Source organism: Hylobates moloch, unplaced genomic scaffold (genome assembly GCF_009828535.3).
Source record: "Hylobates moloch isolate HMO894 unplaced genomic scaffold, HMol_V3 SCAFFOLD_1, whole genome shotgun sequence".
Classification (NCBI taxonomy): Eukaryota; Metazoa; Chordata; class Mammalia; order Primates; family Hylobatidae; genus Hylobates; species Hylobates moloch.
This window is the reverse complement of record NW_026652276.1, coordinates 6,670,150-6,687,992: the sequence shown is the minus strand read 5'-3', so window position 1 is coordinate 6,687,992 and position 17,843 is coordinate 6,670,150. Positions and strand designations below refer to the sequence as shown.

General features: G+C 45.2%; 1 pseudogene; it reads right to left on the bottom strand.

Moving 5' to 3' along the window:
* Nucleotides 1-16,651: 16,651 nt before the first annotated feature.
* LOC116809738 (centrosomal protein of 19 kDa-like) lies at nt 16,652-17,138 on the bottom strand (annotated as a pseudogene).
* Nucleotides 17,139-17,843: the final 705 nt, after the last annotated feature.

Here is a 17,843-nt window from a genome sequence, read left to right as displayed (position 1 = left end):
TTATTTTTTGAGACAGAGTTTTACTCCTATCACCTAAGCTGGAAAACAATAGTGCCATCTCAGCTCACTGCAACCTCTGGCTCCTGGGCTCAAGTGATCCTCCCACCTCAGCCTCCTGAGTAGTTGGAACTACAGATGCTCACACCACCGTACCTAGCTAATTTTTGTATTTTTTGTAGAGACAAGGTTTCTTCAGGTTGCCCAGGCTGGTCTCAAACTCCCAAGCTCAAGTGATCCACCCACCTTGGCCTCCCAAAGTGTTGGGATTACAGGCATGAGCCTTGCCAGAGGGGCAATTTTTTTAAATAGAAGAAAAAAAATAAATACCAATAGAATGAGAAGGAAGAACTGATAGATAAAAGCAGTTACAATGTACAGCACTTAGTAGATCTTTAAAGTACTTTTATTTGATCTTTACCAAAGCCTTTAGTATAGGTCAGTCCTGAAAATCATTCTCTCTCTCTCTTTTACAGATGCAAAAATAAAATCTGAAAAGTTGAGGAACCAGACCAAGGTCCTCTAGCCGTGTTTTAGTTATCTCTTACCCCATAGCAAACCACCTCAAAACTTAGTGGCTTAAAACAACAATTGATTATTACTTCTCAGGGCTCTATGGATTGACTGGGCTCAGCTGCACAGCTCCCACTTGGGTCTCTCATGAGGCTGCAGCCACGTGTTGGCTGGGGCTGGGCCACCTGAAGGCCCACTGGGCTAGCCTTCAAGATGGTGCACTCACGAGTCTAGTGCTACCAGGGCAGCCCTAGAGAAAGAGCTGAAAAAGCTCATTATTTTCATATCCAGTCTTTTTCTAGTCTCTTTATCTATAGGTGTTCCTGCTTAAAGAACTCCAGCTGGCCTAGAACACTGCAGGAACTTCGTAGTCTTTTGCCAAATACCAGAGGAAGAAAAGGCCTGCAAGAAGCCGGTGCAAATCAGAACCAACACCCTCTTATTACCTTTAGATCATTAATATGTGATGATGAGGCTAGGATCCCCAACCCTAAAAGGAAATCACCACCGTTTTCTCTTTGTGTGACATACGAAAACGTGTGTTTATGACCTGCGCCTGTGCGATGGAGTTCCTCCCTGTCCCACATCGAATGCCTTAAATTTCCCCGGCTTCCTACAGCCTGGGCAGAAGGAGCTCTCCTTCTCCTTTCCTGGCCACTGAATAAAATCTGCTTGCCTTTTTTTTTTTTTTTACAATTGGGTGTTCTTTCTTTGTAACCAATACAAAGTAGGGAAAGAACTCAGTTTCCTAGTGACACTGGCAGTTGACACTGGCTGTGTCCTGGGAGCTCGGCTTGGGCCCCGGAGCAGAGTGCTCGCAGGAGGTTCCCTCTTGGCATGGAGGCTCAGTTCTTCAGAGGATACTACCAAGAGTGAGCCTTCCGAGAGCCATGGGCAAAAGCCATGAGCCTTCTGAACTGTTCTCCCAACTTCCAGAGCATCCTTTCCACCACCTTCTATTGGCCAAGCAGTCACTAAGACCAGCCTGGATTCCAGGGAAGGGGACTTAAGCCCTCCTTTTGACAGGGTATGTCAACATCACAACACAGAAGAGCGTGTGGAAGGAGATTTTGCTGCCGCCATCTTTGGACAAAAGAATCTGCCCTAGTCGCATAGCTGAAGATTGCCGGGAATAGGATGACGCTGGTGTTCTTACCGGAAAATGCCACATCTTAATGAGGCTTACAGATACAAATTGTATCACAGTGTCTGAAATGATATGGATCTGGTAATAATGTCATTAAAAAGGAAGAATATGTGAAGGCAGTTGCATTTTCTAATGTAGCATCAAGACCAGTATTTTGAAAGTTCTAAAGCCAGGCTGGGTGCAGTGGCTCATGCCTGTATCCCAGCACTTTGGGAGGTTGAGGTGGGTGGATCGCCTGAGGTCAGGAGTTCGAGACCAGCCTGGCCAACACGGTGAAATCCTGTCTCTACTGAAAATACAAAAATTAGCCAAGCAGGGTGACGCATGCCTGTAATCCCAGCTACTTGGGAGGCTGAGGCACGAGAATCACTTGAATCTGGGAGGCAGAGGTTGCAGTGAGCAGAGATCCCGCCACTGAACTCCAGCCTGCATGACAGAACAAGAGTCTGTCTCAAAAATAATAATAATAAATTTTAAAAAATAAAATAAAAGTTCAAAAGCCAGTTGGAGTTTACTAGCTGCTTCGAATATGCCTGTTATTTCTTCTCTTCCTATAGAGGGTGCAGGGGGGAAAGAAAACAATAACAACAACAACAAAAATATGACTGTTACTTAACAAGGGCTCAGATGGGACTATCAATTCACAGTTCAACACTTTTCTTAGAGTGGAAGTTGATATGTTTCGGTTGCTCATTGGTTATTGGATAAAGCTATTTTCCTAGCCATAAAAAGTTGACTTAGTAACTGCTTTCTTTATTAAAATTGTGAATTGCTCAAAGCAGCTTCCTGTCCTCCAGGAAATCTAAAGCAAAACACTGAGAGATTTTATACCTCCTTCCTTTCCCCCAGAGTCCACAAGAACTGTTTTCTTCCCTTCTATCTCTTTTATTTTCCCAGACCGTAATTTCTGTGGAGACAGCCCAGTTCATTGGAAGTTTCTGGAAGGCAGGGATGCCAGAGTGTGGCAACATCATTCCAAGGGCCATCACTGGTGCTCCAGAAGTCATGGGCCTCAGGCCACTGAGTACCTTTGACTTTAAAGAGACATGGTTTCTGGGCACAGTGGCTCAAGCCTGTAATCTCAGAACTTTGGGAGGCCAAGGCAGGTGGATCACTTGAGCCCAGGGTTATGAGACCAGCCTGGGCATTGTGGCAAAACCTTGTCTATACAAAAAAATTCAAAAATTAGCCAGGTATGGTGATGTGCACGTTTAGTCCCAGCTACTCAGGAGGCTGAGGCAGGAGGATCAAATGAGCCTGGGAGGTCAAGGCTGCAGTGAGCTGTGATGGCACCACTGCACTCCAGCCTGGGTGACAGAGAGACTCTTTGTCACACACACACACAGACACACACACACACACACACACACAAAGACATGATCTATTTGGTTTTGTTCCTTCTGAGTCTTAACTCAATGAAAGGCCATTTTAAGTGAGCAAAATGAGAATCTTTTTATAGATGATGCCAGTAATAAGCATTACTAGTTATTTGTCATATTTCAAATGACGCTCAGTTCATTTTACTCATTACTGTTCATGGCGATTACTGAATACTCGCTTTGCCAATTACTTTCATTAATTGTCATTAGAATTAGAATTTCACTGTGCCTTAAATTCAAACCATGCTTGACAAATAGTTGGAAGACTTCCTTTCCCCCAACGATGGCTTTGCCAGAGCTGCAACCATGGTGTCCTCAGCTGGCCTGCCAAGGGCAGCCTCTGTCCCTCCCCCGACCAGCTCTGTCCTTCTGCACATCATGAATTCATGGAAAGCTCAGAGATGTGTAGGAATGAGCAGGAAGTGTCAGGAAGCCCCATTTCCTGACTGCTAGGAAATGGGGCTTAACAGGAGGAAGTGGTTGGCCTGAGCAGGTTTCCTTTTTAGGTGGGGGAGGGAGGGAAGGATAAGAAACTGAGATCACAGCAGGAGCTGTGGGGAGCCAGAGGGGTCCTAGAGGGAGGGCAGAGACTACTGGTGGGAAATGATGATGCTACAGACTGGGCTTCCTGGGGCTCCAGGAGTGCAGCTATGCCTCCAGCACTGTCCTAGCAGTGTGGGGAGCTCAGAGTCAAGCCCAAGCTGTGGTTTGGGGGCTGCTTTCAGCAGCTGCTCTCTCCCACTAATGTCCCTGTGGTCTGCAACTGCTTTTCCTGGCTTGCTTTGATTGATTTTTTTAGCGTATTCCTTCCCTGATGCTTGTATACCTTTTTTTTTGGTCTCTTTTCCCTCTTGTACCTCCTTTGTTTCTGAGCTCTCAAGAAAACTGCCATCAAAGATGTCTTTCTGCTGACATTTTTCTGGATGCAGTATATACCTATAGATCAAAAAAGATTGCAGCTCTTTTGAAAAAAGCAAGCATGTTTCTTGCTTAAATAGCCCAGTGCCTGGACACATAACAATTTCTCTAGAAGTAGATTGCAAATGACTAAATTGATTAGTTCCTATAAGCAGCTTAGCCCCATGGTGCATAATGTTACTGGGATCTTATTGCTTTAGGGGGTTGACTTTGTAATTTGTGACTTGTTCTTTGCTGCAGGCTTTGCTGCTGGAATACAAATGAGGCCATATTGACATTTATGCCCAGACTGGAAGGCCCCCACCGGCTCTTCTGAAATGGATCCAAACTTTTTCTGAATACGTTTTGCTCAAGCATTCCCAAATAAGCCTAGAGGTGCTTGTACACGTTCATGAATCAGTCCAGCATCTGAGCTGTCCGATAGGTACCTGTTCCCCTCACTGGTAGAATAGACCATCCCCTTTGTATCTAGACTATGATGATTCCTCAAGAGAAGGAGGATATGGGATCAAGAGTATCCCACAGAAAAGCTGCCTGGACCCCAAGTGTAACATCTTACAACTCACCCTTGGATAAGCCCCTTCCAATTCACCCTTGGACAAGCCCTTCCAATTCACACTTGGGTAAGCCTCTTCCAGTTCACTCTTGGACAGGCCCCTTTCAGTTCACCCTTGGACAAGCCTCCTTTCAATTAACACTTGGATGAGCCTCTTTCAATTCACACTTGGACAAGCTCCTTCCAATTCACCCTTAGACAAGGTCATTCCAATCCACCCCTGGAGAAGCCTCTTTCCAGTTCACACTTGGGTGAGCCTCTTTCAATTCACCCTTGGACAAGTCCTTTCCAGTTTACATTTGGACAAGCCTCCTTCCAGTTCACACTTGGGTGAGCCTCTTTCAATTCACCCTTGGACAATCCTTTCCAATTCACACTTGGACAAGCCTCTTTCCAGTTGACACTTACGTGAGCCTCTTTCAATTCACCCTTGGACAAGCCCATTCCAGTTCACCCTTGGACACACACCCTTCCAATTCACAGCTGGGTGAGCTCTTTCAATTCATCCTTGGACAAGCCCCTTCCAAGTCACTCATGGGGAGCCTCTTCCAATTCACTCTTGGATAAATCTTTTCCAATTCACCCTTGGACTGGCCTCCTCCAATTCACTCTTAAAGATATTCTTTCAGTTTACACTCGGGCAGGCCTTTCACCAGACACAAATGGTACCAGGGTTGCTGCATCCAAATTGTGTCCCTTATCACCACTCAGCTGACCCGGATCCAGCCTTTAGACGGTGGCATGAAGCTTCAGTACTCATGGTTCCAGTCTCCTCCATTTCTTGAGGTGGATTTCTTCTCAGGATTCCAGGGTCCTTCCTTTCAATTCATCACATTAGAGATACCCCAACCCCTCAGTCATAGTTTCACATTTCTGAGCCTGAGGTAAAGGGAGGTAGGGTCTTTGTCCCCTTTCTTTCTGAGGGTAATCTATCCCTCTTTATATAAAAATAATTGGAGCAACCCTGCAGCATCTGAGCCCCAAAACCAGATTGTGGAGGGAGACACAGCATCGGACTCCACAAGGCAGTAGGCGAACACCGCACCTCGAGTCAGTCTGCATTGTTGCTTGAGGGTATGGAGGATGTGTGGGATGGAGGCCCAGAGCTGTTCATCCCTGCAACCAATGTTCACACAACCACCAGGGGGCGAAAGGGCTCTAACCCCACATGTAGTGAGTGGTTTCCACGCCATCTTCCAGTAGGAGAAATGATGTTCCCAGGGACCGAAGAAGATGGCAGTCACCTGGTGTGCCCAGAATGTTTGACCACCCCCCAAGCAGCTTATGTTTCAACATCTCTCTCTATATAAGATAGGATTATTTGTTATGGTAATTATAAAATGAAACAAATAATAGTAATGGCCAGAAAAGAAACATTACCAGTGAAAATTTTTCTTTTATTGAATTTCATAAATATAATTAAAAAAACAAATGAATAAAAATAAAACCAACATCATAATACAAAAAAGGAAGTAAGGCCTGGTTTTTCCCAAGAGTCTACAAATCTACATCTTGGTTTCAACTTTGACTCCTTGGTAACAGTTTGGTGTAATATTTTGTGCAAATAATTGTCCAGTAACCAATAAGTAGATGTTAATCAAACTGAATCATCTGCAGAAGATACGGTTTAGGCAACTACTAAATCAGTCCATTTTTGTAAATTTTATTTTCTTGATTTACTTTTGTTTTAAAACAATTGACAATGACTACAGAATACACTTCATTTTCAAGATATTATTTAAATTCCACCAATAGTTGATATATGAAGTAAACCAAATAAAGATATTACACCTCCAAAATGTCACTGTCTCACTGCTCTAAATTGTAAACAAAAGTTAATACTCCAGCTGGGCACACAACGTGAGAGAGGGGGTTTTGTTGTTGCTGTTTTTGTTTTTAAACACGGGGTCTTGCTCTGTCACTCAGGCTGAAGCGCAGTGGTATGATCTTAGCTCAGTGCAGCCTCAAACTCCTGGACTCAAGTGAGCCTTCCACTTCAGCCTCCTGAATAACTAGGATTACAGACGCATGCCACCACACCTGGTTAATTTTTAGAAATTATTTTTGTAGAGATTGGGGTCTCACTATATTGCCAAGGCTGGTCACGAACTCCTGGTCTCAAGCAATCCTCCTGTCTTGGCCTCCCAAAGTGCTGGAATTACAGGTATGAACCACCAGCATTCTGGTTCTTGGTCTTTGCTTCTCCATGCTGCCACAACTGGTTGCAAATCCCCTGTTAGAGGGGTAATGCGTAGACTGGAGTGGGAGATCCAAAGTGCACCCCACAGCCTTATCAAACCCCATCCACATAACAGGGAGTTCTCTGAATTACCTTCCATGCAGAATACAATGTTTAGTAAAGTGAGTAGTAACAAAGGTGCTCTGCTGAAGCTTACATATATATTATTAAAACAGTGACTACAGCAGTTGTTTTTGACTGAGACCAAAAATAAATAAATAAACAAATAAAAAATAAAGATTCTTTTTCACGTGGGAGTATTTTTTATTATTGACATTGTTTAGGATTGCTGGCATATGGTGATAATAAAAAGCAGTTGGATTTTAGTTGTTTTTATTTTTCTTGTTCAACATACTTCAGACAATGCCCACAACCCCACTATCGTCTGTACCCGGGCAGACCCACCCACTGCCTTGAGAATCTGGCTGCCTGCTTTGTAGAAACAAATAAATAAATCAACAACATGAGCCCTGCCTGCAGGATCTGGTTATGAAGAAGGGTTCCTTCTTAGTATCCTGCCTCAAGGAGGTCTGTTTTTTTTTTCTAAATATTGGGGTCTGAAAATCTCTGAACCTTTCAGGGATACCACAGGCCATTGGCCCCAAAGTAGTTGCCATGGCTCCTGAAACCAACCTAGTCATTCCTGTGACAGGTCGTCAGAACAGGCTTCAGGATGGCTAGCTTGTGAGCTTTCTGCAGAGTTGCTGAAAGGCCTCATGTGACTAAACTGAACTATTCATCCCTCTCTGTCTCCCCAGGCCAGGTATCCACAGCTACCGGAAGCCTAGCTCTCATCCACACCTCCACGGTCTTTCCAACACCCTGAAATCATACATGAAAATCAGCCTAAATACAAGTAATCATTCATGGCATATTGAATTTTGGGGGGACTGAAATTAACTATAAACTAGATTACATTGTTCTAATTTGGGAGACAGAAATAAACACTCAAGATGGAGCTTTCTTTAGTGAATCAAAGTTATTATTTTTCAAAAATGGCCCTAGAGTCCTATGGTAAACAGAATAATAGCCCCCACCCGCAAAGACATCCGCATCCTAATCCGCAGAACTTGTGAATATGGTACAGTGCCGAGCTGGATTTGGGGGGAAAAGTCCAGCACCAGTAGCTGAGACCCATCAGCAATGGGCAGAGATGAGGCGGCCCCGGAAGCAGGGAGCCCAGACCCCAGAAACAGCTACATCCCGAGGGCCTCAACTGTGATTGGTGTCGCCAGGGGCTCTGGGTCCTTCCGAAGTCACAGCACAGTGGGTGAGCTGGGTGGGAGGGTCTCTCATGTAAGCCACCATCTCGTCACTGTGGCTGACCAGCGTCCGGGCAGTGGAATCTTCTCATCCGCTGGCAGTCTGCAGAGTCCCCAGCGGCAGGGACGGAGAGGAAACTTGATCTACATGAAGTGTGAGTCCACGGTCAGTTCAGAGACTCTTTTAACTTTCCAGGCTTAATATTTTATACTAAGGGTTGGACTTGCATCTGCTGCTCATTGCTGCTGTCACAAACTACCACAAACCTAATGGCTTACAACAATGGGAACTCATCTCACCATGCTGAGGTCAGAAGCCTGACACGGTCTTACAGGCTAGAATCAAGGTGTCGGCAGAGCTGCTTTCCTTCCTGGGGCTCGAGGAACAATTCGTTCTTGCCTTTTCTGGCATCTAGAGGCCACCTGCATTCCTTGGCTTATGGTCCCCCTCTCTATTTCAAAGTGTGTCCTCACATTGCTCTCTCTGACTCTGACCTGCCTCTCTCTTATAAAAACCCTGTAATGGGCCTCACGCCTATAATCCCAGCACTTTGGGAGGCCAAGAAGGGTGGATCACGAGGTCAGGAGATCTAGACCATCCTGGCCAATGTGGTGAAACCTCGCTTCTACTAAAATATAAAAAATTAGTCTGGGTTGGTGATGCCTGCCTGTGGCCCCAGCTGCTCGGGAGGCTGAGGCAGGAGAATCGCTTTAACCGGGGAAGCGGAGGTTGCAGTGAGCCAGGGTCATGCCACTGCACTCCAGCCTGGGTGACAGAGCAAGATTCCGTCTCAAAAATAAAAATAAAAAAATATATTAAAAAAACCCTGTGATAACATTGGGCTCACTCACCTATTCCAGGGTCACCTCCTCTTCTCAAGATCCTTAGCTGAATAACAACTGCAAAGTGCAAAATGTAAAGTCAGATGTTCAGAAATTAGGTGTTAGGGATTAGGATGTGAACATTTTGGGGATGGGTGAGGTTATTCTGCCTATCGCTGGACTCTCCTGCCATTTTTGAAAAATACTTTTAAAATATTAGATTTGGCCTGTTCATTTCTCTGTCTTCTAAATTAGAACAATTTTGTTCCAGTTGATGTTTAGCTTAAGTCCCAAAGAAATTCAATATGAAACTAATAATTGCTGGTTATTAGCCTAATTTATCATTTGGGACTAGGCTGTGCTTATTCATCAAACTAAAAGATGGTGGTGAATTCGTTAATAATTTTTACTTAGAGTGTGTGTAGGTCTTTAAAAATGATTTGAGGTTGTTTACAAACTTAAAATAGAACGAATACAATTAAAACACAAAATGACTCAAAGAGACAAGCAGGTTTTACCAGGCACCTCATCTACAGACTGGGAACGTCACCTCAAGGCGGTTTGGTTGGTTGTTGCAGTTTCAGTTCAAAGATGAACCCATTATGCTTCCTTGTCATGTTGTCTGACAAGCAGAAGTACACACGGGGTTGGAAAGAAAACCGATGCCCAGACCTGGAGTTTGGGGAGGCATCTGCATGTGGAGACCTGAGTTGGGGGAGGCGTCTGTATGTGGAGGCCTGAGTTGGAGGAAGTATCTGTGTGCACAGGCCTGGGTTGGGGGAGGTATCTGTATGTGAGGGCACCAAGACCCAGGTTCTCTGCTAATGTGCTGTCAGCCTCTCATCTTGAGCCCGACTACATAAGGCCATGCCTATCGGCAGATAAGCCAGCCTTGTCTTGTCTCATCTTCCTCCCCGCTGCTCCCAAATCTAACCCCCTATCTTCCTCTCAGCTCCCTTCTGAAGGCTATCTGAGATACCTCCTGGTGACACAGTCTCCGTCGACCCCCCTAAACCCACTATTTTCTAATGTGACAAACCAATGTGCCACGTGATCCTGCCCGCCTCGCCAGGACTGAACCTCCTAAACAGCTCCAGCACCTGCCCCACTGTCTCTACCAGAGGCTTTTGTTCTGCCAGAGCTCCTGCCTGGGGTTGGAGACGGGGTGCGAGAGATCAGCCTGCTCCTGGCTAAATGCACGTTCCAGATTCCTCCCCTTTGAGCCCCACGCTGCCAGCCGCCATCCAGCACCCATGGGCAGCTCACCCTGAAGCACAGAGTGGGAGCCTCACGCCGTAGGCCCTGCCCTTCTGCCTCCCTCTGCCCATGCTGCCCGGTCCCAGCCTTGGCCCCAGCCCTGTTCCTGCTCCCCGTCCTGCCAGCTCATGTCCTCACCCTGTGCTCGACTGCAGAGATTCCCGGCCTCACAGCTTCCCTGTCTTTGGACGCCCAGCAGCTCGCATCACATCTCCCACACTGATGCTGAATGGGGCTGCAGGAACTCAGCCCGGCACCACAGACCCCTGGTCTCCAACTCCATATGTGGCTCAGGCCTCTCAGCAGCTTACACACCAGTGTCCACCCCTCCCCACGTAGCTCCCACGGTTCCAGACCTCCCCTTCTCTCCCCATGCGCCAAGCCCACGTCCCCTTCCCAGCTCTCCCCGAAGACCCCGATCCAACTTCACAGAGCAAAGCAAGATGACAGAGAATCCTCTCCTTCCATCCTAAGAGGCCTTTGCATCTGGCCAAAATCTCAGCCTTCTCCTTTTCATGATTAGGAGTTACCCAGGGCATTGCCCATTGCCCGGAGTGGATAGAGAGGCCTGGGGATGCTGGAATGGGCAGAGCCTGCTGACATCTTACACACAGGGGACTTTGAGAGGTCTCCAGGCCTGGAAATTACTCTGAGCAGCAGAAAGCCAGGGGGAATTAATTAACAATAGGATCAGGAGGACCTGGACGAAGAGCCTAAGTCACCCTTTGTAGGGTTTGTTAAAAAAATTTTGTTATTTCTTTTTTCATTTAGTTGTTGTATTCTCAACATTTCACATGCCCAGAGATTGAAAGGGGGAATTGTTCTTCAAAGTTCATTCTAGACAATGGTGGTCCTCTTCACTGCCATTTCGTATTTCCCAGGGCCAGCTGCCTTCACCAACAGCTGCACATTCTCTTGGTATCTACCTGCAAGTCTGAGATCACACTGCAGTGCCAGATGTAGCAATCCTGGTCCTTATCTAGCGATGTCCTCACAGCACCTGAGGACATGGCTCTGTTTTCCTCCTTTGACTCCACAACACACCTGAGCTGTATCCTGCCCTCCACCTCCCGATTAGGTGATATAGTAACTTCAGTGAGATCAACATTCAGTGCTTACATTCATCTAAACTTGTAAATGCAATGCCCAGCTGTGATAGTTAGTTTTACGTGTCCGTGTGGCTAAGCTCTAGCACCCAGCTATTAATTCAGATGCCAACCTGGGGGTTGCTGTGAAGGTGTTTTGTACAAATGGCTAATGTCTACAATCATTGACTTTAATTAAAGGAGAGGATCCTCAGCCATGTGGGTGGGCCCCATCCAATCAGTTGAAAGACCATAAGTACAAAACTGAGGTTTCCTTGAGGAAGAAGAAATTCTGCCTCCACAGGTCAGTGTCAGCTCTTGGCTGAGAGTTTCCAGCCTGCCAGCTGCCCTACAGATTTTGGACTTGCTAACCCCACAATCATAACGGCCCATTCCTTGAAATAACTCTTTTTATGTTATGCATGCATACATACATATGTGTGTGTATGTATGTGTGTGTGTATATATGTGTGTGTGTGTGTGTGTGTGTACATGGCTAACATGTTCCACAGGTTTGGTTTCCCTGGAGAGCCCTGATTAATATATCAGTTAAGCCTGGAGTATATAAGCTTTCTACATCCTTCTGTTTTTCTAGGAGTTAATGATGGTTTTGGTTTTTATTTGCCTGGTTTCCAATGTAATTAACAGTGATTTATCCCCAAATGTCCTACCCAGTGCTCTCTACACTTAAGTCTCTTTCTGGGGTGCTTTGGAAGCCTCTTAGCCTTGCAGGAAAGTCTGGGCCCTGCAGGGTTGGCTTCCCAGGCCCCTGGAGGATTCGCTGGTTCTCACTACCTTGTGGGATCACCCTCTGCACTCCTGGATTCCTGGATTCTGTGCCCTCTCTTGCCTGCTTTATTCCCTCAATTCAGTGAAGCACATCTTCATTGGTGTTCAGAGGCAATTGGAAATGTACTTCTCTCTCTTCAGACTGAGGAAATCACCTTTCCTCGGAGTCTCGAAGACACTGTGCTATTGTCCCAGCATTGCTCTTGCCGAGTCCAAAGTGCACACTGATTCTGGATCCTTTGTCTGACGCTATCCCCGCCCTTTCTGAAGGCTAGAAGGTGTTATTTTTGTCCATAGTGTTGGGAAATTTCAAGGCAACATGTCCTGGGAAGACTATTTGCATCTGCTGTGCTGTGCACTGGCTGGTCCCTGCCCTTTGGGAACCCACGTACTTCAGTTCTGGATTTTCCTCCTGCCTTCCTCTGTCTTCTTCTTCTGTTTTTATTCTTGTTCTTTTTTAATTGACACATAATAATTGCACATATGTATGGGGTACATGTGATATTTTGATACATGCCTACAATTGTAATGATCAAATCAAGTTAGCTGGAATATCCATTGCCTCGAACATTTATCCTTTCTTTGTGCTGGGAGCTTTTCAAATCTTCTTTCCTAGCTACTTTGAAATATATACTAAGATATTGTTAACTATCGACACCCTCCTGTACTATGGAGTGCTAGAACTTATTCCTTCGCTCTCACTGTATTTTTGTACCCATTCACCACATTCACCAACCTCTTTTCTGGAACTGCCATTATTTGGATGTTAGTCCTGAACTGATTTTAGAATTCTCTTTTCTCTCCTGACTTCCATCTCTTTCCTTTCTTCTTTGATCTGGAAAATTGTTTAAACTTTAGTTTCAAAATGTTTATCAAGTGCTACATTTCTACCATTTTCTTCTTCTTCTTCTTTTAAATTTCAGAAGACTTGTTATTCCCTTACATTACTTTTTAAAAAGCATTATATTTTTGCTCTTTAGTCCTTGCTGGGATTTTGATAGGTTTTTTTTTTTTTTAAGTTTTTGTTTCCTTTTATGTTCTAAAAAGCCAGTGGGAAGCTCCGTGTAGGAAGATGGGTCTTGATAAAAGTGCACTTGCTCATGCCTGTAATCCCAGCACTTTGGGAGGCTGAGGTGGGCAGATCACTTGAGGTCAGGAGTTCGAGCCCAGCCTGGCCAACATGGTGAAACCCCGTCTCTACTAAAACTACAAAAATTAGCCGGGCACGGTGGTGGGTGCCTGTAATCCCAGCTACTCGGGAGGCTGAGGCAGGACAATTGCTTGAACCCAGGAGGCGGAGGTTGCAGTGAGCCCAGATCACACCACTGCACTTGCCTGGGAGACAAGAGTGAGACTCCATCTCAAAAAAAAAAAAAAGTGCATTTGCTCTAGGTGTTCTGCATGAACTGTTCAATTTGGGGAATTGCTTTCTTATGTTGATTCAGATTCCTGGACTCCAGCAAACTCATTCTTAGAAGCTCAAAGGCTGGGGTTCTGGGACCCCCCTGGCATAAGCAGGGTGGATGTCTTTTTTTTCCCCGAGTGCCTTCAGAACAGTGTTTCTGGCCCGGAGGTGCTGTTTCCCCCACACAAGACCCTGTCTGTTCTCCCCTCCGGGGGCTCCTCTAGTCTCTGCCAGGATGGAGGTGAGGTCATCTGGTTGGTGGGCAGGGTAAGGAGATCTGGGAGTCTCTGTACTTTTAATCGACTTTCAACTCTTCCTCCAGTGTTTAGCCCACCCTTACCCCCTTCCAGAGTGCTGGATGCCACCAATCCCTGAGCTTCCTGGCTCTCTAGGTTCAAATTCAGCTGCTAAGTTAGGATTCTCTGTTCTTTTTTGGATAGTTCAGTTGCAATTGGTCCTGCCACTCTTTGGCTTGCAAATCTTTTTTGCTATTGTCTTGCCTTCTCTTCTGTTTGCCCTTGGAAATGTATGACTAAAGAATAAAACGAATGACACAAGAGAAAACCTTTGCTGTATTTTAGTGGGGTCTCGGGAGGAAACAGGGTGAATGTGTGTGTAGTGCTTTGAAATTTACAGGCAGCTTCCCTCACCTGCCCTCCGTGCATTCAGCAGCCACCATTTCTGAAGCTTAGACCTGGAGAGTGGCTTTTGTAAGGGCACTCTTCTTGGCAGGGGAGGTCTCCAGATTGAGAGTCATTCCGGATGTGAGGAATTCTCATTCCACTTTTGGATCCTAACAGCTGGTGACTAGGAGTAAGAGCTGCTTCATGTGATAAGTAATGATTCTGAGGTTCTGAATTGGGGCTGGTAGAGAGCCCCTCAATAGTCCTGGGAGTGTTTGGGTCTCCTGCAATCTTTACAGCTAATATCCAATGCTTTTGTCGCACCCTTCACTAAGAACGTGCCTCTCCAGGAGTCTAATGGACTCAGTCTCATCCCTCAAAGTGTGATTCTTCATATTAATGAAAATTGATCCCTTTCTGACTTCACAATGCTGGGCGCTGTGAGCATTCAAAGCACAGCAGATTAACCTTTATGCAGCTGTGCTCAGGGGCGATCTGGGCATAGGCTGGCAGGCTCCATCCCTGCTTCCTGGTCCAGCCTGGGAGTGATGGAGTCCCCCAGGGCACTTGTCTCTGTCCCTGGTGTTGCATCTACACTGAGCCTGAAGCGTTCCGTTCAGAGATGGCAAAGGTGGCTCATGAGACGATCTTGTCTGGCCTCGGCTTGACTTCATTGCAATGGATGGAACTACAGCTCCAAGGGGACACGTTGCTTCTTGGAAAATCATTTGTTTTCTTTCAAATCATGGACCTGATGGATCTAGGAGAGCTTACTTTCACTGACTGGCTAGCTGATGATACCTACAACTTGGCTTTTAGTGTTTTCTGTGGTCATCTATGTAGGTAAAGAGAGATGTAAAGAATGAAGCCTGAAGGAAATGAATGCCTAATTTTTATTTTAAAAGGTATGTAGAGTTTTTACAAGCTAGTTATGGAAGTATAATTTAAATAGAATAAAATTCACCAATTTTTAAAAATTTCTTACAGTTTTATTTAATGAATAGTAATTCTCTTATAGAAAACATAGAATTTCTAGCAATTAAACGATATTGTAGTAAGAATAGATGTATGAAATCAAGATAACCTTGCTAAACAAAGATCTTCTCTTGTAGATCCAAAGTCATGAGTAGGCCTAAACTGGCAGTACCTATTGTTCATTTATTGTAGGAGGATTTCCCATTTTATAAACAAACATGTTATTTATGGGAGGAGGTTCAGGGCTTCAGAATGTCTTCAGTGTATATTTCCTGATACCCAAGGGGTGGAATTCCCCTTCTGTCCATCAAGTGACAGCTACTTGCAGCAGAGGGCATTTTGCAGAGGCTTCTCCAGAGTTAAACACATAAAAAGATAATTCCGTGGTAACCAAATATGGCCCCTGTATTAGCCCATTCTCACGCTGCTGTGAAGACATACCTAAGACTGTGTAATTTATAAAGGAAAGAGGTTTAATTGACTCACAGTTCCACATGGCTGGGGAGGCCTCAGGAAACTTACAATCATGGCAGAAGGAGAAGAGAACATGTCCTTCTTCACATGGCAGCAGCAAGGAGAAGTGCCGAGCAAAGGTGGAAAAAGCCCCTTATAAAACCATCAGATCTTGTGAGAACTCACTCACTGTCATGAGAATAGCATAAGGGTAACACTCCCATGATTTAATTACCTCCCACCAGGTCCCTCCCATGACATGTGAGGATTATGGGAACTACAATTCAAAATGAGATTGGGTGGGGACACAGCCAAACCAGATCACGCCCCACCCCAATCTTATCAAACTATAATTTACTTACTGTTATATATAGGTAGATAGATAATCTATATATAAATATATAGATATCTATATATAATTTCTTATCTCTTTACTGTCTCCCCTCCCCTTCTTTTCAGTTGCTCTTCTCTAGAATCCTACACAAGCCTCTACCCAAATACTACCTTTTCAAGAGCCAGCAAAGTCCTTCACTAAAGGACAAAGTCTTCCTTTGCTATTCTACTCTACAGTCATCTAGGCTCTGACCTTCTTTAGCCATTATCAAGCATCTGGCTTTAATCTTTTGGTTGCCTAATACTGCTAATTAGCTTTTCACAAGTTTTGACATCTTCCAATTAATTATAGGCTCCTTAAAGGCAGATTCCTGCCGGGTGCAGTGGCTCATGCCTGTAATCGTAGCACTTTGGAAGCCCGAGGTGGACAGATAGCTTGAGTCCAGAAGTTTGAGACAAGCCTGGGTAACAAGGCAAAACCCCATCTCTACAAACAAACAACAACAAAAAAATTAGCTGGGCGTGGTGGTGCACGCCTGTCGTCCCAGCTACTTGGGGGGCTGAGGTGGGAGGATTGCTTGGGCCCAGGAAGTGGGGGTTGCAGTGAGCTGAGATCTCACCACTGCATTCTAACCTGAGCAACAGAAAAATACCCTGTCTCAAAAGAGTAAAAAATAAGGCAGATTCCTTTATTCCATTTTTCCTATTTTCCTCATGCACCTACATAGTAGATGCTCTAAATGTCCTGGTTTTGAAAAGTAACATAGTCAATCCCCTATGACTCAACATATACATTTTAGTGTTCTCTGAAGATTTTTCTGGAACCAATCTATGTTATTTATATAAACATGAATATTCTGCTAGCCCAATAAATCTTTTGAGTGTTTTGTATCAGAACTTATGAGCTGACTGTGTCCCAGCCACAGGACTGCAGCTGTTCATCCTGTGGGATTTTGACCTCAATGTCGCAAACAAAATTTGGATCATTCTTCTTCTGATTTTTCTTAAAAAGTTCATCCATGATGCTCTTCGTTTTGGCAAGCTCCTTGTCATCCAGCGTGTTCAGGTCTTTTTCAGGATCAATGGTTGTTTCCGGTCAAATTTGTTCCATTGTTTCTGCCAAACTCTGCCCCTACAAGTAATCTCATAAAAAACTGGCTAGCTTCTCTAGCTGCCTCGGGAATCCTTGTTATGGGTAACTCTCGTGTCGTAGGTTATTCTTTAGCTGTTCAGCCGCTTGCGTGCAACCTGAAAACTTTGAAAAGTTTTGAACTGGCAGAATGCGCGAGCAAATTCTCCCCTTGAATTTCATTCTCGTAGATTAAGATACTGGCTGGAGGCTAAAATCAGATGCCACACTTCTTGGCAGGGCACATCATTCCCACACACACTTCAGAGGATATTGGAGGAAATCTGATGAAAATGCATAAGTTGCGTAATGACTTCCTGCCTTGGAAAAATACAGAAAGGGCATCTTCTTCTGCAGGCCAACATCTATACTGCTTGGAAGGGGCTGCTCCCACCCAACAGCAATACAAAGAGGAGCACCTAAGTCGATTTGGAGGCTGGGCAGAGCCTGGTACTGCAGGAAGAGACAACGGCCTCAGTCCTACTGATGTGGCTGGGTGAACTCCCTGGAAGTAGAGGCGGGGCCGGCAGAGGGCACGATATGCTGGCTCCCATGATGGCATGCATGGGTTCAGAGTCCTGAGGGGCACTGGTTAAGCTGTTACCACAGCAACACCCAGGGCTCACCAAAATTCACCCATTCTAAGTGTACAGCTCAATGAGTTTTTTGACAGTATACAGTATATAGTCATGCAACTACCACTTTCTATATTCAAGAAATAGAATGTGTCCGTTCTTGGAAAAAGCCCCTTGTGCCTCTTGGTGGTCCTCCCTTCCCCTCTGCTCCCAGGCAACCACCGCTCTGCTTTCTGTCTCTGTAGCTTTGCCTTCCCTAGAGAAGTGAAATCACACAATTAGACACTCTTTCACTTAGCAAAGTGTTGCTGTGTGTCAGAAGTGTGTTTCTTTTCCATTACATGTTGGGTAATATTCCATTAGGGGTTGATACCATCATTTGTTTT